This window comes from Balaenoptera physalus (assembly GCF_965194825.1).
Source record: "Balaenoptera physalus genome assembly, chromosome: 16".
NCBI lineage: Eukaryota > Metazoa > Chordata > Mammalia > Artiodactyla > Balaenopteridae > Balaenoptera > Balaenoptera physalus.
In genome coordinates this window covers 73,084,401-73,107,784 of record NC_138898.1, presented here as the reverse complement: position 1 = coordinate 73,107,784, position 23,384 = coordinate 73,084,401, and the positions used below count along the sequence as shown (strand labels likewise).

General features: G+C 40.3%; 2 long non-coding RNA genes across 2 annotated transcripts in view; both read left to right on the top strand.

Annotated features, from left to right (window-relative positions):
- LOC309645687 overlaps positions 1 to 23,384 on the top strand; it is a 702,435-nt gene that overhangs the window by 527,249 nt on the left and 151,802 nt on the right. The gene's annotated exons all lie outside the window — the stretch shown is intronic.
- Positions 6,633 to 23,384, top strand: part of LOC309645693 — a 106,255-nt gene continuing 89,503 nt past the window's right edge. Inside the window, exon 1 of the long non-coding RNA XR_014255021.1 lies at positions 6,633 to 11,928. This is a non-coding gene — a long non-coding RNA (uncharacterized lncRNA). The remainder of the gene's footprint in view (positions 11,929 to 23,384) is intronic.

Here is a 23,384-nt window from a genome sequence, read left to right as displayed (position 1 = left end):
AAAAATGCTACTAGAATTAATAAGTAGGTTTAGTAAGGCTGTAGGATACAAAAGCAACATACAAAAATCACTTACATTTCTATACAATAGCAATGATCAATAGGAATTTGGAATTAAAAATCACAACCATTTTCAATGGCATCAAAAATATGAAATGCTTAGGGATAAATCTGACAGAACATGTGCAAAACCTATACCCTGATAACTACAAAATATTACTGAGAGAAATTAAAGTGTACCTAAATAAACAGAGATATATGGTGTTTATGAATCGGAAGACTCAGTATTATTAGGATGTCAGTTCTTCCAATTTGATGTATAGATTTAATGTAATGATAATCAAAATCCCATCAGGTTTTTTTTGGGGGGGCGGTTTGGCGAAAATCGACAAGTTGATTCTAAATCTCATCTAGAACTGTAGAGGACATATAATAGCAAAAATAACCTTGAAAAAGACCAAACAATTGGTGGATGTAGACAACCCAACTTCAAGACTTACTAGAAAGCAGCAGTTATCAAGATAGACAAATGGATCAATGTAACAGAACAGAGAGTCCAGAAATAAACCTATACACATATGCTCAATCTATTTTCAGCAAAGGGTGCAAAGACAATTCAGTGGAGTGAAGATAATCTTTTCAATAAATTTTGCTGGGTATTTATATGCAAAAAATAGTACCTCAACCCTTACCTCATATCATATACAAAAATTAACTCAAAATAGATCATACACCTAAATATGAAAACAAAAACTAAAAAACTTTGAAAAAAAACCTCAACTACTTTTGGAAGTAAATATAGGAGAAATCTTTGTGACCTTGGGTTAGGCAATGATTTCATAGTCACCGAAAACACAGTCCATAAGGTATCAGAATTAAACATTTCCACTCTTCAAAAGATGCTGTTCAGAGAACGAAAAACCACAGACTGGGAGAAAATATTTGCAAACCCCATAAAGAATTTATATCCAGAATACATAAAGGAGTCACAAAACTCAATAAGAAAGCAACCTATTTTTTTTAAATGGGCCAAAGATTTGAACAGACCTTCAGTAAATAAGATATATACATGCTCGAAAGCTTTAGTAATTAGAGAAATGCAAATTAAAACCACAATAAGATACCACTACTCACCTATAAAAAATGTCCAAAATTAAAAAGACTCATTATACTATTGTTGGTAAGGATGTGAAGCAACTGTAGTTCTCATACACTGCTGGTGGGAATGTAAAATTATTTGATTATTTTGGAAAACCATTTTGATAGTTTTTTTAAAAAGATAAGCACACACCTACCTTTTAACCTTGCGATTACATTCCCAGATTCTTACCCAAGTGATATGAGTGCATTTGTCCATACAAAGACTTGTGCATGAATGTTCATAGAAGCTTCATTTGTAACACTTCAGAACTAGAAACAACCCAGTTGTCCATCAACAGAGGAATGGATAAACAAACTGGTATAAATCTATATGGTGGAATATTCTTCAGCACTTAAAAGGAATGAGCTATTGATATATACAACATGGATGAACTCAGACCAAAATTAGTACAAATTGTATGGTTCAGTTTATATAAAATTCTAGAAAATACAACTTATTTTATAGTAATAGAAAGTAGATCAGTGCTTGCCAGGGGATGGGGAAGATTCAGGGAAAGACAAGAGGGAAAGATTACAAAAAGGCAAGAGAAAACTTTTGGGGGTGATGGATATGTTTACTATTTTGATTGTGGTGATGGTTTCACAGCTGTATACATATGTCAAAACTTATCAATTATACACTTTAAATATGTGAGTCAATAAAGCTGTTCCCCCCCCCCAAAAAAAAAAGCTTGGCAAGGAACAGGATATTTACATAATTTCAAAACACCTCCCACAAAATACTCAAAAATGTAAAAGGAAAACAAGTAACTTGGAAATATTACTTGTAATTGGAGAAGCCTGACAGACACCCCCTCAGTCGAGCGATCAAAGTGAACATCATCAAGAGACGGATACTTCTAAATCTAGCACCACCTGGTAGGATGCAATGAGAAGAACACAGCATCGTTTTGTGCTGTTCCTGTCAAAGATGCATTACTTGAACCTGATCATGAGAAAACCTCAGACCAACTAAATTGTGGGGCATTCTTCAAAATAACTGGCTTGTAATTTTTTTAAGTGTTAAGGTTATGAAAATCAAGGAAAGACTGGCTGAAGGAGATTAAAGAGATGTGGCAAACAAAAACAATGCTTGACTCTGAACTGGATTCTTTCCCTACAAAGACATCATTCAGATAACCATAGACCTGAAAAGGGTTTGAGGATTAGATGCTATCAATGTTAATTTCTGGATTTCAATCATTGTATTAAGGTTATGCAGGAGAGTTTCTTAGCTCGTAGGAAATATACACTAATTTATTCCAGGGTGATGTGGCACGGATTTGGGTCTATTTTCAGGTTGCGTCAGCAATTTACTCTCAAATGGTTCAGGGGGAAAAAAGTTCTTTTTCTGTACTTCCAACTTTTCTGTTAACTTGTGATTGTTAAAAAAGAATTCTTCTATTTACAACTTTGTTAATGTATTTGAGATATCTGTGGAACAGATTCATAGAAGTGGACTAACTGGGTCAAAGGTTATGAACATCTTTAAATGCGGTAAGTATCACCAAATTGCCTTTCAAGGAGATTGTGCCAATTTATACCCTGGCCAACAGTTTATGAAAGCATTTATTTCCTCTCACTCCTTTTGGACACTATTAAACACTTTTATCTTTGCCAATCTGTTATCTCATTTTAATTTATATTTCTTTAGTCACTAGCAAGGTTGAGAAACTTTTTATGTGTTTAAAAGCAATTTGGATTTCTTTTTTGTGAACTACATCTTCATATCCTTTGTCCAATTTTAAAGCTATTCATATTTTCCTTTTTATTTATGAGCTCTTTGTATATTAAAGAAATTGTTTTTTTGTAGTCTGAATTGTGAACACTTTTTTCCTAGCATGTTATCTATCTTTTAACTTAGTCTATGCTGTTTTTATACTATGCAGTTATTTTCATTTTTATGTTGCCATTCATTCCTGTTCAGCTTCTGAGTTTTGTGGCTTGCTTAGAAAGATTTTCTTCAGTTCAGAATTATATGTGTGTGTACACATGTTCATGTTTTCTTGTTTTTGGTGTCACTTATTTACATTTAAATTGTTTATTCGTCTGGAATTTATCTGGTGTAAGAAATCAGATAAGCACCCAGCTTTAAGTTATATTTTCTCAAATGGCTAGCCAATACCCCAGTACTGATTACTGCATTGTATGATTTTATTTCTTTTCTCCCAGATTTGAAATACAGCTTTACCATATACTAGCTTCTCAAGTGTACTTAGGTCTATTTCTGAATTCTAACCTGTTTCGTTAATCTGCCTTTCTTTTTATGTACCAGTACCAAACTTTTTTCATAAAAGCAGCTTTATAATATGCTTCAATGCATACTAGGGTTAATCCTTCTTTATTACTTTTCTTCTTCAGAATTTTCCTGGCTAGCCTCACTTGTTTATTTTTCCATTTGAACTTTAGACTCAGTGAGTCTACTTCCAAAAAAACCTCATATGTATTTTTATTGATATAAAGTTAAAAATAAAGGTTAATTTAGGGAGAATATGCATCTTTACACCATTAAATCTTCTTATTGATGAACAGGGTATGTATTTTCATTTGCTTCTTCTTTCATTTTCCTTCATTTTTGTTTTGCCAACCTTGTAAAAGTGGGTGTTGGTGCGCTTTTAAGTACAATATTTTTCTTCCTTTTTTTTCATAGCTTTTTTTCTGAAACATAAAAATGCTGTTGATTTTGGATATTTGTTTTGCAACCAACTACCTTTCAGACTTAATTCATTGTGTCTAAGAGATTTTCTTCACTTTTTAAAAGAGATTTTTCAATAGTACTCTTGGATTGTCTAGATATGTAATTATACTACCTGCGAATAATCATTATATTGTCTCCACATTGGAATTCTTAAACTTCTTATCTTTAAATCTTGGTACATCTAGAACAATGTTTAAAAATAGCTGTTTAAAAAAAAAAGCTGAATGATACTCAATACTCTGTAATGACCTATATGGGAAAAGAATCTAAAAAAGAGTGGATATATGTATATGTATAACTGATTCACTTTACTGTATACCGGAAACTAACACAACAACGTAAATCAACTATACTCCAGTAAAGAATTTATTTAAAAGTTTACTGGGATGCTTTTATGATTGACAAAACAAAAATTTCAATTAGTGAAAAAAAAAAGCTGAATGAACTACAAAAGTGAACACACACGTAACTCCACACATCCCCCTCCCAGTTTCCACCCCGACACACCTCCCCCCAGGAAACCACCACCCTTGTTACAGCAAACAGGTTGTGGTGCATTTTGGTTTTGAGATGCTACTGGATTCTGGTTTGTTTATCAACAATATGCCGGCTTTGTGGAAAAAGTTGACTTTCTTTATACAGTAGGTTGAAAATTACTAAATTGCCAATATTCAACTGTTTTGGAACTACAGAAACAACAATTGCATTGGAGAAGATTTAAACAAATTAAAGGACATCCAGAATGCTTAATATTGTTAAGATGGCAACACTCCTCAAATTGATTGAGAGATTTAACACAATCTGTATTGGAATACTAGCTGGATTCTTTATAGAAATTGCCAAGCCAGTCCTAAAATTTATATGGAAGTATAAGGGACCCAGAATAGCCAGAGCCGTCTAAAAAAAAAAAGAACAAATTTGGAGGACTCATATTTCTTGATTTCAAAAGTTACTACAAAACATAGTAAATAAACAGTTTGATACTGACATAAAGAGAGACATATAGATAAATGGAATAGAATTGAGAATCAGGAAATAAACCCTCACATTTATGATCAATTGATTTTCAACAAGGATATTAAAACAATTCAATGAGAGAAAGAGTAGTTTTTTCAACAAATGGTGCTGGGACAACAGAATAGTCAAATGCAAAAGAATGAAGTTTGACCCCTAACTTATGCACATAAAAACATTAACTCAAGATGGATCAAAGACCTAAATGTAAGAACTAAAACTGTAAAACTCTTAGAAGAAAACATAGGAGTAAATCTCTTTATGATCTTGGATTTGGCAATGGTTTCTTAGATATGACACTAAAAGCACAAGCAACAACAACAAAATAGGTAAATTAAATAGATAAAGTGGACTTCATGAAAATTAGAAACTTTGGTGCATCAAAGGACATTACCAAGAAAGTGAAAAGATAACCCATGTAACGGAAGAAAACGCTTGCAAGTCATACGTTTGATGAAGGACTTGTATCTAGAAAACCAATGTAAGGAACACTTAGAACGCAATAATAAAGAGACACAAAACCCTGCACGGCAAAGGAAACCATAAACAAAATGAAAAGACAACCTACGGAATGGAAGAAAATATTTGCAAACAGTGCGACCAACAAGGGCTTAATTTCCAAAATATACAAACAGCTCGCACAACTTAACGTCAAAAAAAACAACCCAGTCAAAAAATGGGCAGAAGACCTAAATAGACATTTCTTCAAGGATGACCAACCGTTAAATGAAAAGATGCTCAACATCGCTAATTACTAGAGAACTACAAATAAAAACTACCATGAGGTATCACCTCATACCAGTCTGAATGGCCATAATCAAAAAGTCTACAAATAATAAATGCTGGAGAGGGTGTGGAGAAAAGGGAACCCTCCTACACTGTTGGTAAGAATGTAAATTGGTGCAGCCGCTATGGAGAACAGTGTGGAGGTTCCCTGAAAAACTAAAAATAGAATTACCAGATGATCCAGCTATCCCACTTCTGGGCATATATCTGGAAAAGACAGAAACTCTAATTAGAAAAGAAACATGCACCCCAATGCTCATAGCAGCCCTATTTACAATAGCCAAGACATGAAAGCAACCTAAGTATCCATTGACAGATGAATGGATAAAGAAGATGTTTCATATATATATATATATATAAATATAAAACACACACAATGGAATATTAGCCTAAAAAAGAATGAAATAATGCCATTTGTAGCAAAGGGATGGACCTAGAGATTATCATACTAAGCGAAGTAAGTCAGAGAAAGACAAATATCATATGATATCACTTATATGTGGAATTTAAAAATAATGACACAAATGAAGTCATTTACAAAACAGAAACAGAGTCACAGACATAGAAAACAATCTTATGGTTACCAAAGGGGAAGGGGACGAGGGATAAATCAGAAGTTTGGGATTAACAGATACAAACTACTATATATAAAATAGAGAAACAACAAGGACCTACTGTATAGCACAGGGAATTATATTCAATATCTTGTAATAACCGATAATGGAAAAGGATCTGAAAAAGAATATATAAGTACGTGTGTGTGTATACATATATATAGTTTTATATATATATATAACTGATTCACTTTGCTGTACACCTTTAACACATTGTAAATCATCTATACCTCAATTTAAAAAAAAAGGCACATAACACAAATAAGAAATGTGCAAAGGATCTATATGACATTTCTCCAAGACAAACGGCCAATAAGCACATGAAAATATGCTCAACGTCATTAGTTATTAGTTTTGCATTATGTTAGAAATGCAAAAAAACCAAAACCAAAAAAACCTCAGTGAGATATCACTTCACACGCACTAGGATGGCTATAATCAAAAAGATAATAACAAGTGTTGGCAAGGATGTGGAGAAACTGGCACCCTCATACACTGCTGGTGAGAATGTAAAATGGTGCAGCCACTTTGGAAAACAGTCTATCAGTTCCTCAAAAAATTAAACATATAGTTACCATATATACTGACCCATCAACTCCACTTCTAAATATACACCTAAGAGAAATAAAAACATGTGTCCACCCAAAAACTTGCACACAGACGTTTTTAACAGTTCTGTTTATAATAGTGAAAATGTAGAAATAACTCAAATGTCTATTGACTGATGAATGCATAAAAAATGTGTATATCCATTCAATGGAATATGATTTGGCCATAAAAAGGAATGAAGTACTGATACCAGCTATGACATGAATGAATCTTGAACACATTACCCTAAGTGAAAGAAGTCATTCGGGAAAGATCACATATTATATGATTCCATTTACATGAAATGTCCAAAATAGGTAAATCCGTAGAGTCACAGAGTAGATGAGTGGTTGCCTAGGGCTGGGATGGAGAGTTGGGGGACTAGAGTGGGAGATAAACGGTATTGAGGTTTCTTCTTGGGATGATGAAAATGTTCTAAAATTGATTATGGCGATGGTTGCACAACTCTGTGAATATACTAAAACCCATTGACTTGTACACTTTAAATGTGTGAATTGTAGAGTATGTGAATTATATCTCAAGAAAGCTGTTGCCAGAAACATGTCAATTTCATACGGTTCAACCCAATATTGTCCAGTATCTTAAATAGCACTGGCTTATATGGTATGGCTTGAAGATTTGATAGAGTTTATGTGTGAATCTGGGAACAGAAGAGTGAGTATAAAGACTACCTGCATGAGAAGATAGGAAAGGAGGCGACCCGTGGGGGCAGCGGGAGGTTTGTTTGCTTGCTGAGGATGGGAGAGACTTCGACTTCCCATATAGGAGGAGGAGAAAGAACCAGCAGAGTGGGAGATGCTGAAGAAATAGGAACAAGGTTGATGGATGACCTCCAGAGTCGGGGCGGAAGCAATCACCTGGGAAGGAGTCCAGCCTCCCTCCCATAAGACCAGAAGGAAGGGGGAGAGGATGAGTTCGGATACTAATTAGTTGATGGTGCAGAGAATTTTTTTTTTCTTACTGGCCTCAATTTTCTCTGGAAAGAAGGCAAAATCATTTGTAAAAATAAGAGAAGAGAAATCAAGGTCGTGGGTTTGAGGAGAGGGGAAAGTTAGAGCTCAGTAAGGGGAGTGAGCGAGGAACCCAGAGGGGCTTGGGAGCCTGAAGACCCGGCTGCCAGCAGAGGAATAGATTCTGAAGTGATGTCGAGACAAGACCCCTGCAGTTCTTCCCTGCAGCCTCGTTCGGGAGCCATTTCCTCCTGAGTCATTCCTGCTTCGGGCCAGACAACCCCAATTCTTTCAATATTACTCATACACTTTGGCTTTGAGCCTCTTCCTCTCTGGATAGTCTCCTCTGAACTGGCTGCCTTTGGCAACCTTCCTCCCAGAACTGAGTGTTCTTGGCCGGTGAGGGCTGATCCAAGTCCACCTCCCTGGTTCTGAGCCCTGTGCTTTCATTAATTCAACCTAAGATGACTAGATTCCCCTTGGCAGCCTCACGGCATTGGGTCAGTGTCAAACAAATCCAAAGAGCAGACAGAAATCTGTCTGATAACACATCAGCCCCCCTTGTTAGGCACGGGAAAATGCGGGGTGGAAGGAGACCAGTGGTTTGTCAAAGAAGCTAGAAAGATATTTAACATGTTGGCGAATGTCTAAATGTGTGGGATCAGGGAACAGGGTGGAGACACATAGGTGGGTAACATTCCCCAGGGGTGGGTAAGGCCAGCCAGACTTGCACATCACCCATCACCTTGAACCTAATTACTGAGCATAGCCAATCAAGCACCTTTACCCTGGAGATCCTCAGCCCATTAGGGTTCAGGAGAATCACAAGAGAAAGGGGAGGGTGCCAGGGAACCCTAAGAAATATCTTTTGACCCCAGCTATTGGAGTTATACTGGAGTTACTGCTGGTCTAAGTCTCTGGGCACCAGGAGGCATAGGGTTCCTGATTCTAGAAGGGACAGTATGAAGTGTGGTTGAAGGAACATAGCCTTTGGTGTCAGATGTAGACTTCAAGCCTGTCTCTGCTACTTATTTGCTGTGTAACACTAGAATTTGACACACTGCTTAGCCTCTTGGAGCCTCAGCTTCCACATCTGTAAAATGGAAATTAATTAATATCTCTTCTCTTCAGGGCTGGCTGTTGAGGAGATGGTGTCAGTGGCCGTCCAGGGCTACTTTCCTGTTCATTTCTGGGTCTTTGTTTTGGTTGTTCCCTCGGAAGCACATTTTACACAAGCCAGGTTTGCCTGAATATCTCCTGGTCATCCTTTGCATCTCATCTGGCTCTCTTCTGTCTCCTGCAAGCTCTTCTTGATTAGGTGTCCCTCTCATGCCCGCTTCGCTTACCCCCTTCCCAGGACTAACTGCACCACATCAGAACTCTTTACCTGTCTGTCTCCCTGCCAGGTCTGTGGAGGCAGGAGCAGGATCTTGCCACCGTCGTACCCCCAGTTCAAGGCACACGTTGGGCACTCAACAGATAAATGTTGATGAAAGGAAGTTTTGAAGATGAAGTGAGATCATGCAGGTTTAGCCCACGCCTCCCAAAACACACTAGGAACACGAAAGAATACTTACCCACTTTGTACCCTCTCTGTAGGTGCTTTGGCTCCCTTAAAATTCTCCCCAAATCCTGTGGGGAGACTCCAGGGAAGAAAGCACAGACTCTGGAAACAGAATGCATGGGTTCCTATCCTGCCTCTGCCACTCACCAGCTCTGTGATTGACCCTATCTGTGCCTCAGTTTACTCACCCATGAAATGAGTCATGAGGTTGCCACGGAGATTAAATAAGCTACTATTGGCATAACGCTTGTAACAGTGCCTGGAATGTAGTACATACCATGAAAGTATTTAATAAGCATCTGGAAAATGCCCCACACCAGTCCTCCTGGCTCTCCCGCCATGCTCCTTCTCTCCCACTCCAGCTGCCTGTGATGATCTCCCACTATTGTTGATAACAAAAATGGCACCTAATCCAATCTTGTGGAGTCTAGGCAACCTCTGTCTCGGTTAGATTGCAATCAGCCACACTCCTGTGATTACTGAAACCATGGCTTCTCCCACTTTAATGTGTCTCTGAATCAATTGAGGATCTTGTAGATTCTGATTTGGAAGCTGGGGCAGGCCTAAGATGATGCATTTCTAACAAGCTCCCAGGTGATGCTGATGTTGTAAGTCCACAGACCACATTTGACTTAACAAGGACCTAAACAATAAGGATTGGTTTTTCTCACAAATAAGTGAGAAACAAGCATATAAGTTAATATTAGAAAGAGGATTAGAAAGAAAGAAATCAAAAGGTACCCTGACATAGGTAGTTGCTACCATTGTTTTAGCATTTTAATGTTGTCAGGGTCTGTGATTCTCTTGGCCACAAAATGGCTGCTTTAGCTCCAGCCATCAAGTCCAAGACCCAGGCAGAGAGAAGGGGGATGGGTCAACAGGAAGGCCTGTTCTGAGCATGTCTTTTTAATACAAAAGCAAAAGCTATCCCCCACACCTCTAACAAAGCTCTGCTTACATCTCATTGGCAAGAATGCTTTCACATGGCTACCACTAGCTTCAAGGAAGGATGGGAAGGTGTTTGGGCACAGTCCTGCCTAAAACAAAATGGGAAAGAATAAGAGGAATGGATAAGAGATAAGCAACTGGTAATACCAGCCAGTCTGTGCATATGCCCAGATTCATGTACACACCACTTCTTGTCACTCTCAGAAAATTATGGGATTAGTAAAATAATTTTTCTCTGCCTCTATGGTTCAGGGATGGTGCATAATCTTTGAGCTGAACAAGCACCTTTAGCACGAAGTCTTTCCCAGGAAGCTTCTCAAACCGTCATACACATAAGGAGGGCAGTGGAATAGTGAAATTCTGCCCATTCCTGCCATCAACTGTTTCCCTTCTTCTATTATTTTTATTTTTTTAAAATAACAACTTTATTGAGATATAATTCACATACTATAAAGTTCATCCTTTTACAGTGTATAATTCGACGGTTTTCAGTATAGTGACAGACTTGTACAACCATCACCACTATCAACTTTAGAACATTTTCATCACCCCCAAAAGAAACTTCATATCCACTAGCAGTCCCTCCTCACTTCCCTTCCTCCAGCCTCTGGCAACCACTAATCTATTTTTTGTGTCTATGGATTTGCCTATTCTGGATATTTCACATAAATGGGATTATACAATATGTGATATTTCACTTAGCATAATACCCTCTGTATTCATCCATGTTGTCACAAATGGCAAGAGTTTATTCATTTTTATGGCTGAGTGATATTCCATTTTACATATATATATATGTGTGTGTATGTATATATATACACACATATATATAATATCACAGCTTCTTTATCCATTCATCTGTTGCTGGACACTTAGGTTGCTTCCATGTCTTGGCTATAGTAAATAGCGTTGCTACGAACATTGAGGTGCATATATCTTTTCAAATTGGTGTTTTCATTCCTTCCTTCAATTAAACTAGTTTGCATTGGGCTTCGGTCACTGGCAGCTGAAAGCATGTGGCTAATACCGTCAGGCATTGTAACTTAGGATGGTTATGGGCATGGGCTCCAGCAGCAGACAAACTCGAGTTGAATTCCCCTCCTGTCACTTGCTAACTGCTTGACCTCACTTCCAAAAGCCTCAGTTTCTTCAGCTTCAAGAGTGGGTAAAAGAAACACCCTCATGGTGGGATTCACTGGGAGGGCCCAGCACACAGGTGCAAGGAATATCACAGTGCTTCATGGCTTTTATCTAAACCACAGGGAATGCTGCTCAATATTCTGTAATAACCTAAATGGGAAAAGAATTTGAAAAAGAATAGATACATGTATATGTATAACTGAATCACTTTGCTGTACACCTGAAACTAACACAACATTGTTAATCAACTATACTCCAATATAAAACAAAAATTTTTAATGAATGAATAAATAAATTAACAAACAAATAAGCCAAATTAAAACCCTGGGAGCTTCATCAGCTCACTGGACCTGCTCAGCTGCCCATGCTGGTGGGTGATGGTCGTGGCAGAGCTCTCGGGCCTTGCTCTTGGATCAGTGCATTTAGCACCATTGTCTGAGCCCATGTGTTGGGCTTTTAAAGATAAGTGGCTTGGCTTCTGCTGTGTGGAGCTTGGACAAAGGGTCCTTGGCTAAGATGGGAGCCCCAGGCCACAGTCCAAATGGCCACATGAAATCATTTCCCTCCGAGGTACTGCCACCTCCCCAGGGTGCTGTAAGAGGTGGGACATGGGTGGGGACACGCCAGTCTCTGGCCCATGTCTAGTCCTGGGGACAGTTCAGCTCCACTCGGTACTCATAGCTCTGTCTCCCCTCCATCTAAGATACCTGCCTTTTCCCCTCATCCTCAGCGATGACCCAACGTAAGTCCTGCAACAAATAATATTTCGAAGAACAAAGCCAGAGATGGGGGCTGTTTTGAGGTTCCTTCTGCTTTCCTCCATATCAGCCAATCCCTTTCAGGTGAGAGAACACAAAGTCTGGTTTCCTTCTTGGAGCAAGGGAGGGAAAAATCCACTGGGACCACACTATGAATTAATAGCTGGCTAAATTATCTTGCCATAGTATGAGTATGCTTATATGATTATTTTTCATAATACTACTATTATTATTTTAAAACTATTATTTTAAATATACTTCAGTTGGGAATATATTTGCCAGTTCACCCTAGAATAAATACAGCTTTGGCTCAAATCTGAGACCTCAAGGATTTGTCATCAATCGTTTAGTGCAGTGTCTGGCACCTACTGGAACCATGATAAATATTAGTTTTCCTCCCAGAAGGTTCACTAAGAACAGTTCTGGGTGAGGTGTTAGATATTAAGCGTTGACCATCTTTTTTTTTTTTTTAAGGTGCTGGTTGGCAATATATTCTTTTTTTTTACTTGAAGTATAGTTCATTTACAATGTTGTGTTAGTTTCTGGTATACAGCAAAGTGATTCTATATATATCTATTCTTTTTCAGATTCTTTTCCATTATAGGTTATTACAAGATACTGAGTATAGGTTCCTGTGCTATACAGTAGGTCCTTGTTGATTATCCATTTTATATATAGTAGTATGTATATGTTAATCCCAAACTCCTAATTTATCCCTCCCCGCCTCCTCTCTGGTAACCATAACATTGTCTTTTTTTTTTTTTTCCTGCAGTTGCATTATTTATTTATTTATTTATTTATTTATGTTTGGGTGTGTTGGGTCTTCGTTTCTGTGCGAGGGCTTTCTCTAGTTGTGGCAAGTGGGGGGCCACTCTTCATCGCGGTGCGCGGGCCTCTCACTGTCGTGGCCTCTCTTGTTGTGGAGCACAGGCTCCAGATGCGCAGGCTCAGTAGTTGTGGCTCACGGGCCTAGTTGCTCTGCGGCATGTGGGATCTTCCCAGACCAGGGCTTGAACCCGCGTCCCCTGCATTGGCAGGCAGACTCTCAACCACTGTGCCACCAGGGAAGCCCAACATTGTCTTTTTTATTTTTTTATTTTTAAAGTTTATTTTATTTATTTTTTAATTAAAAAGAATTTTTATTGGTGTATAATTGCTTTACAATGTTGTGTTAGTTTCTGCTGTACAATGAAGTGAGTCAGCTATACATAACATTGTTTGCTATGTCTGTGAGTCTATTTCTGTTTTGTAAATAAGTTCATTTGTATCATTTTTTTAGATTCCACATATAAGTGATATTACATGGTGTTTGTCTTTCTCTTTCTGACTTACTTCCCTTAATATGATAATCTCTAGGTCCATCCATGTTGCTGCAAATGGCATTATTTCATTCTTTTATATGGCTGAGTAATACTCCATTGTATATATGTACCACATCTTCTTTATCCATTCCTCTGTCAATGGACACTTACATTGTTTCCATGTCTTGGCTATTGTAAACAGTGCTTCTATGAACATTGGGGTCCACATATCTTTAGGGCTGACTATCTTTTAAATAAAGACTGAAAATTACAGAATTGCATGTACAGTATGACACTTTATTTTTTTAAAAAAGCACATAGACAGCAACAGTATGTGGATTCTATAGAAAAAAAGAAACGTTTAGAAAAACATCCAGAGGGATAGACTCCAAGCACGCTGAACCGAGGCAGGGAAGGGGAGCCCAGGATTGGCAATGGCAACTAAAGGGGACTAATCCTTACCTGTTACATTTTAATTGTTTTAAGGAGAAGATATTCATATATTTTGTGTACAATTAAAATCATTTTCTAACAAGTTAACTTATGATTGGAAAACAAGTGGGCGGGAGAGGAGCCAAGTAGCCCCGAGGAAGGGTATGCACAGAGTACCCTTTGCTTTGCTTTTTTGGCCCTTGGGTCTCTAACATGGGGTTTCCATAACCACATGGAGTTTTATTTGTTTGTTTGTTTGAGAAAGGGACAAGGAACCCATTATCTGAAATCTGGTTGACTCATTGCTCTAAATATCAAAGATCTTCACCTTTCTGGGTCTGTTCCAGATCTCCAAAAACTCCAGGCAGCCCTGGAGATTATAAATTTGGAAGCAAAAAGGAGGAGATATGTGGGCAGTGGAGCAAGAGGGAATCAGAATATTGGTGAAAAGACTAGCCAAGTCTGGAGGTCAGGCTGACCTATCTTTACTCTCCAGAGACTTTTATATTTCCTCTCACAGAACACATTTGAAAGACCGCATTTATCTAATCAAACATAGCTTTCATAACAAATTTATTTTCTCTTTGGCTGTCTTATCTAATACTACTAATTGTAGCTGCTGAGAAACATTTATTTGGGATTAAGCGGAGTTACTCCCTAAATTACCATCATACAGTCAAAAAGCAAAACAAGGGACTCAGTGTTGAACGAACCCAGGTTCACAGTTATTGCCACCGTGCCATCTTGAGTGGCATACTTTACATCACTCACTTTTTGTTCCCTTATCTATAAAATGGAGCTTAAGTAAACTAGTATTTGTGAACCGATTGGAACAATGCTTTTGGTTTTCACATAGTAGGCACCCAATCAATGTTAGGGTTACTTTATCTAGGAAGGATGTTTCTGTACCTTATCAGCCACAAAATAATACAGAAAGTTACCATTCCTTGAAGGTTTTTGTCGAGAAAAACCTCACTTTTGAAGACCATGGAATGGGAACTTCTGGCTGAATGATATCCCTGACACTCCCTATTTCTTTTCCCTTAAAAATTTTTTTTCTTCATAGCATGTATCACCACCTAACCAACTTTATCCGTGTATTTATTCTTTTTGTTTATTGCCTGTCCCTCCACTGAGACGTCAGCTCTATAGGGGCAATGATTTGTGTCCGTCTTGTTCTCTGCTGCATCTCTGGCAGCTAGCCTAGTGCTGGCACATAAGAGCTCCAAAAATTGTGTTGGATGCATGAATGAATATTCCTAAATTTTCTCCAGCTCTGCATACGGTCCCACCATCTCAGAACGTTTGGAGTCTGAGGAAGGATTCTTGTCAAGGTGGATATTTTAGCCTCCAGTCTTAGGTGTCTCCTTCAGTTTGTCCTTGACCCATGTCCACACCAGGCATCTAACAACATGGTCCTGCTTCAGTCTCAAATCCGGCTCACTTTCCTCACTGCCACCAGAGGGCTCTTTTTAAAGCACTGGATCTGGTCATGTAACTCTTCTCTGGAAGAATCTATGTTGCCTCTTGATGGCTAGATCCCCATGTTACATGTTTATACCAGTTAGGATGCTCCTGGATTTATTTTTAAACCAGAAAACATACCTTCAACGGAAACAATGTGGACATGAAATGAATCCAGTAAAGAGTCTGATTTGACCCCGTGGCTCCTGCTCCATTGGCCTTGGCTCAGTCCTACGTAGGTTTCATTCATGGGCTCGTAGAGAGAAAGCAGCTTCAATGCTGGCCTCGCTTCCTCACTCAACAACGTCCAGAAGAGGAGAGACCAATATACCTTTTTAAAAAATTTTTATTGAAGTATAGTCGATTTACAATGTTGTGTTAATTTCTGCTATACAGCAAAGTGATTCAGTTATATATATATATATATATATATATATATATATATATATATATATATATATATATATATATATATACATTCTTTTTAATATTCTTTTCCATTATGGTTTATCACAGGATATTGAATATATTCCCTGGGCTATACAGTAGGAACTTGTTGTTTATCCATTCTATATATAACACTTTGCATCTACTAATCCCAAACTCCCAATCCTTCCCTCCCCTACTCTTTCTTCCCTTTGGCAACCACAAGTCTGTTCTCTATATGTGTGGGTCTGCTTCTGTTTTGTAGGTATGTTCACTTGTGTCATATTTTAGATTCCACACATAAGTGATAGCACATGGTATCTGTCTTTCTCTGTCTGACTTACTTCACTTAGTGTGATAATCTCTAGGTCCATCCATATTGCTATAAATGGCATTATTTCATTCTTTTATATGGCTGAGTAATATTTCATTGTGTGTGTGTATATATATATATATATATATATATATATATATATATATATATATATATGCCACAACTTCTTTATCCATTCATCTGTTGATGGACATTTAGGTTGTTTCCATGGAGAGACCAATGCATCTTAAGGCTCTCTCTCAAATGTCATGAGCCCTTGCCTCACTTCCCTCTGGACTAGGTTGGGTCATTTCCCCTTCTTAAATCAGTCCCTGCCTCTAGGAGAAAGCCATGCTCTGGTTGACCTAGGTCTGGATTTCTCAATCAATCACTGACTTGGAGGATGTAGTATCATAATTGGTTTTTATCAATCAGGCTCCTCCCTTTACCTGCTTCCATGACGCTGAGGGTCAATGCCACTAGTGGCTTCTGAATGGTGGAGAGGAGGTGGGAAGGGTGTTGAAGGAATAACACAATGTGCTTCACAATATATCTCACAGCACCCCATATACTATTCCTTCAATTATCACAATTAGTATTTTGAATAAATGCGAGTAAATGAATAAATGAATGAGTAGGGTTTCATCTGCTAGAGATGAAAGATGTTCAAGAAAGTTGGAACAGCCCATAAAGCCAAGACTTCTTAGGGTTTGTTACAACTAGAGCCTAGGATGGTAGGGCTGGGAAGAATTTCCAGGAATTAGTCCAAGTGAGTGTTTCAGAGTTCTCCAGAGAAACAGAACTAATAGGTTGTATATAGAAAGAGATTTATTATAAGGAATTGGCTCACAGGATTATGGAGACTGAGAAGTCCAGACCGAGGAGAGCCAACGGTATTGCTTCAGTCTGAGTCCAAAGCCTGAACACCAGGAGAGCTGATGGTGTAAGTTCTGGCCTAAGGCTGAGTCTGAAGGCAGAAGACCGATGTCCCAGCTCAAAAACAGTCAGAGAGAAAGAATTCTTTCTTACTCAGACTTTTATTCCAGTCAGGCCTTCAACAGATTAGATGAGGCCCACCCACACTGGGGAGGGCAATGTGCTTTACTCAATCTACTGATTCAAATGTTAATCTTTACATCCAGAAACACCCTCACAGACACACCTCACCCATAAATAATGTTTAATCAAATATCTGGGCACCCTTTGGCCCAGTCAAGTTGACACATAAAATTAACCATCACAGTGGGTCTTAGTCAAATTGTAGAAGGTCTTGAATGCCATGATAAACAGGTTGGATCTATTCTTTAGTCATTCGACCAGTCACACATTCTTTGATTCCCTGCTTCATGAACTGTGCAAGGAGGTAGGGATAAGATGATGAAATAATGCAGATATAATCCCTGACCTCAAGGAAGTATAGGGAGATACATTCGTCCCCCAGGTATCTGCAGAGGTTTGGTTCCAGGACCCCCCACAGATGCCAAAATTCATGGATGCTCAAGTCCCTTATATAAAATGCCATTGTATTTGCATATAGCCTATGCATATCCTCCTGTATACTTTAAATCATCTCTAGATGCTTGGCACGCTTATGCATGTTGGTACCATTGGGCATCTTCTTCCAGAGCAAGTAGAAAACTTGCTCTGGAAGATAGCCTTTCTCATCTATGAGTTTCTTGAACTCTCCTGGGAACACTGATGCTGCTTCAGCATCAGCCAATGCTGATTCCCCCCTGATTTTTAAGTTCTTGAGGCTGCAGCTTTACAAAGCCAGCCAGCCAACCCCTGCCAGCCTGCATCTCCTTCCTCTCACTCTCCTCAAGCCCCTCACAGTAGTGTTCACAGCAACTGGGTGCTTTTTCACACATAATTTTGCCACCATCAGGGACATCCTTCTGTGACGTGTCTTCTGGCCACACACTTAATGCTTTCTCAGGCTTTGCAGGTACTTTATCACGAACCAGAGAGACCATTTTTGCCATTGTAGGGCCAGCACTGACCCTTCCACAAATTTCAGCTTCTTTCTGCTTCCCTGTGTAAATGCTTGATTCGTTCTTAGCAACCTTATTCCCACTTCCGCAAGCCACATGCTGCTTTTCAAAAGATTAAGATTTTTATTTTCTTGTTGCGATGGCACTTTAGGCCCCCTCTTAGCATTTGATGGATTGCTTTGACCACTTAATTGCTCTTTAGAAGCTATTTTTTTTTTTCACAGAAACAAAGGGTGCACACAACACAAGGAGCAAGGGAACAAGAGGTGAGGCAAACAATGCTCAAGCAAGGAGCTCTGGAGAGATACTGAGGACCTGTGAGGGGCCCGAGGCCGCAGCAGGGCGTGCCTACACATCACTGCATTCATGTGGATTCAGTACAGTGCTCAGTAGGTGGCAAATTCAAGTGTTGCTTTTTGGAAATTTCTGGATTTTTTTTTTTTCAAATACTTTCGATCTCAAGTTGGTTGAATCCACATATGTGCAACCCAGATATGGAGGGCCAACTGTATAGCTAATTGGATAGCTAATTATCTACATGCTACCTCCTCTGGGAAGGTCCCTCTCACTGCTCATCACCCAGTTCTCCAGGGGGACCCGTTTCTCCCTCCTCTGGGCTCCCAGGGTCCCCTGAGGTAGTGGTAGTAACACAACAGGTCTAAGGGCCCTGTCCTAAGTACATGCACTCACTTACGTAGACCTCACACAGCTCTATGTGATGGGCACCAGGACCGTCCCCATTTAACAGCGAGTGTAAGTAACTTGCCCCGAGACACAGAGCTAGTAAGTGGTAGAGCTGAGACCTGAACACGTCAGTCCCGCTCCAGAAGGCAGACTCCTAAACACCACGCTAAGTAATGCCCTCGAGTGGGTACCAGCATCATCCCCATTTTACAGATGAGAAGACTGAGGTGCAGGCTAGGATTTGCCTAAGGCCATGGAGTTTAGGAGCTGAACCTGAAAGCAGGCAGGTGGCAGAGACTGAGCTTCTTCCCCGTCACAACTCCACACCACCCCTGAAGAGGGCTTTGTGGAGACACCATACTGTATATGTTTGATTATTTCCACGTCTTTCTCCATTCTCCAGTAGAGAGACTCCTCAAGACTGAAGACCTGATCTATTCCCCTCTGTTTCTTCAGCTCTAGCACAGTTTTGGCATTTGATCCAGTATGCAAATGTTTGCTGAATGAATGAAACAGTGAATGAATGAATGAATAATTGTAAGTGAAGTTTCCATACCCAGGGTATGGCCTGTGATCGAGAGGGTTTTGAAATATTCTCTGCAAACTGGCCTGTTTCCTAGGCCTCAGGAGGAAAAAAAAAACCTTGAAAAGGAAGAAAGAAAATGGGGCGTAACAAGGATTCCGGGCTGGATTCCATGACGTCACCCTGAAGTTGGATGTCTGGACTGGTAAACAAAGGCTCTTGTGACAGGGGCCCTGGCTGGCCACTCGGCCGTGTGGGAGAGGCAGGGAAAGCAGCCTGCCTCAGAGCTGGCCTCCACCCCAAGCTTTAGCCCAGGCGCCTCTGCATTCAGCAGGTATCTCATCCAAGGGAAAACCAGGACAGGAAATCACGTTGCCATGGAGACCAGAGAGGCCCTTCCAGACACAGGGGAAAATAAACACATTCTGGTTGGACTTAACCCCCACGAAGCCAGGGTAGCCTCACCTCCTAGTCTAAGAGGTCCTGGTTTTCTTTAGAAATGTCCAGTGGCCTCTCCTCCAAGGACCCTTAGCACCAAGGGCTGAATGACGACAACTCCAGCCTGCTCTGGGTCTCCAGGGCAGTGTCACCCCAGGGCTGAAGGAGGAAGCCATTTTTCTGCCTGGACCTAAGGCCTCAGTCTCCTTCACGGCTGGGGGCTCCCTGCTGACAAGGACTGACATTTATATGGTGTTTGCTGGGTGCCAGGCAAGATCTATTAACTCCCCCAATCCTCGTGACAACTCAGTGAGGAAGGCATTGTGTTATTGTCATACCCATTTTACTGATGAGGAAGCTGAAGCACAGAGTCCTTGTGACTCACTCAAGGTCACCAGATTGTTGATGGTGGCATCAGAATTTGAGGTGCTTGGACAGTTCTTGGTCAACAGAGTATAGCACTTAAGACAGGACTTTGGGAATTCCCTGGTGGTCCAGTGGTTAAGACTCTGTTGCTTTCACTGCCAAGGGCCCGGGGTTCAATCCCTGGTCAGGGAACTAAAATCCCACAAGCCTCGCAGCATGGCCAAACAAAGACAGGACTTTGGAGCCTCCAAAACTAGCTGTGTGACCTTGAGCAAGTTAATTAGTGTCTCTGAGCCTCAGTTTCCCCAGTGGTATAGAGCACCTGCCTTGAAGGATTGTTTTAGGGTTAAATCCAATGCACGTTTATTGAGCACTTGCTGCATGTGGGGCACTATGTTGGGCCTTGAAAGTACAGCAGGATGGAAGACAAATGCAGTCCCAAGATCAAGCAGCTTATAGATGGACAGAGGCACATTCAGGACAGAGGGAAGTGCCCCCCTGGGAGCCCCGAAGCAGGAAGGAGTTGGCCCCTTGGAAGAACTGGAAGCCAACGGGGCTGCAGAACCGAGCAGCATGGAGAGTGCCAGAAGCTGGATCACACAGTACCCACGGTAGATTTCTCTCTAATGGGAAGAGGAGGGGTTCCTTCCCAGTCCTGATGCTGTGAGATTACAGAAGAAAGTCAGGTTTCACGGTCACTGTCAGGGGTCAGTCCTGCCTGAAGGGGCCTACACTAGGGGTTCGCTAGCCAATTCCAGACTGAGAGCTAAGTTTGGCCAGCTGCGTGTTTTTGTACACGCCCGCCAACTAAAAATGGCATTTACGTTTTTAAGTCATTGAAAAAGAATTTGAAAAAATATTCTGTGACATGTGAAAATTATATGAAATTCAGATTTCCATGTCCCTAGATAAAGTTGTATTGGAACACAGCCACGCCCACGTTGGCCAGTGGGCTCTGGCCGCTTTGGCGCCGCGCCAGCGGGTTGAGTACTTGAGACAGAGATGCACCGCCCACAGAGCCGATAATATTGAATGTTTGACCCCTGATGGAAGGAAGTTGCCGAGCCCTGGACAAGACGCCTCCGGTTTTGCGGAGCAGAGTGTAAGTAGGTAGAAATCGAGCATCTGGACCTTTGAAGGGCAGCGAGGCCAGGAAGCGGCAGTTCCCTGCGAGTTAGCGGTGATGCGAGTAACAAGGTGATGGGTACCACGCGTGTTGACTTCTGAGGTCCCTCACCACAGTAGGTACGATGATGATCCTCACTTAACACACGAAGAAACAGGACAGATGTCCTTGGGACCTGTCCAAGGTTACACAGCTGGTGGGTGACAGGATCAGGATTTGAACGCAGGCAGTTTGCACCCTGCCACCTCTCCCAGGTGGCGTCAGTGATGAGGCCGGTGTCCCCGGGGACGCCGTGCTGGACCTACAGCTGAGAGCGTGGCTCTTCACTGCACCTCACCTGAGCTACCACCTCACCTGTCACAGAAGCTGCAGGAGAGTCTTTCGAGACCACCACAACTCCTTGGATCCTGGCCCATGTTGGGGGACTTAATTATTTGACAAAGTGTTTGTGGTGACAACCATCTACTTGCCCTCAGATCCAAGTTCCACAGCGCTTCAGAGCACAGGGCTTGGGAGCCCTCCAAAACTAGCTGTGCGACCTTGGGCAATTAATTAATCTCTCTGAGCCTCAGTTTCCCCAGTGGAATGTAAATGCCTACCTTGAAGGACTGTTGTGAGGGTTGAATTCAGGGACACACTTATTGGGCAATTACTGTATGCTGTATGCCCTGTGCCTTTGGGAGGCCAAAAAGATGGACTATTCACAGGGCTCCCTTGCCCTGTGGCTTCCCATTGGTTTTGACCAATAGGGAGCTGGAGAAGGTGAGTGGGGGAGGAGAAAGTTGGAAGGATTTAACCTCCAGCTTCCTCCCTGCTGGGTGGGTGTGACCTCCTTAGGGTCACAGCTCCTGCCTGGTGGCCCTTTTCACACGGGCTTCTCAGTCTCCAGGTTACAGCAGTCACTCTTCCCCTTGGCCCCTTCAGGTCTAGGGGTGATAACAGAGCCCAGTGTAATTAGTCCCTGGGGATACTTATGGTTTTCTGACACCCTCCTTTTCTGCCCTCCTTTGGAAAGAGTTTCTGTATTAAACGCCCTTTAAATTACCTAATTTGAGTGTGCCCTTTCCTGCTGGGACCCCGACTGGCACACTCTTCATTTAAATTAATTTCCCAGCATGGTAGGCTCATTATATTCTGCCCGGTCCCACAAAGGATCTGCTCTTCAGTTCCCCAACACGCTATTTGTAGTTGCGAATCCCATCACAACTTTATGTCAGAGATGAATTACATCCCATACTGGTGAGGGTGTAGGGGATGTAGGTATTTTTATATACTGATGGGTAGGAATGCAATACAGTAAAGACTAAATGCAGGGGAATCTGGCAACATGTTTCAAAATGTTAAGACATCCCTATGACCCAGTAATTTCATCTTTAGGAATTTACCTCAAGAAAATAATCATACAAGTGTGAAAAGATGTTCTATTATAGTCAAACAAATTGTCTATCAGTAGTTGACTAGATAAATTAATTCACCCAGTGAATTTTTTTGAGTACCTATGGAGCTTCAAGCACTGTTCTAGCCCCTAAGGATCTAGCAGTAAACAAGTTTGATGAAGTCTTATTTTCGTGGAGCTTACATTTTAGCAGTTGAATTAATTACAGTACATGTATATAATGAATGACATGCAAAAACACAAAAAAAATTAGTAGTTCCAAATGTATGAGTATAGAAAGATGTCCGTGATATTAACAGAAAAAAAATCTGGCTACAGAACAGTAAGTAAAATAGGATCCCATTTTTATTTGTCAGATTTAGAAGAAAATATGGATGAATATAAAACAAACTTAATGATTATTAATTGGGGCAAGGAGGTAATTATGGACTTTCATTTTATATTTTATACAGTCTATATTATTTGAGTTTTATTGGAATAAGCTTTGCCAATTAAAAAATATATTTTCACTTTGAACAATAAAATCTCTCAGCCTGCGTTTTTCCATTTAAAGTAGTATTTACTTTTTTAATTTTAAAAGTTATACATAAATACATTCTTTGTGTTAAAGTTTCAAAAAATATAGACAAAGTTTAAGCTCTTCTTGACTACTCCAAGGTAACCACGGCTATGAGTTGATATGTTTACCTCCAGATTTATTTCCA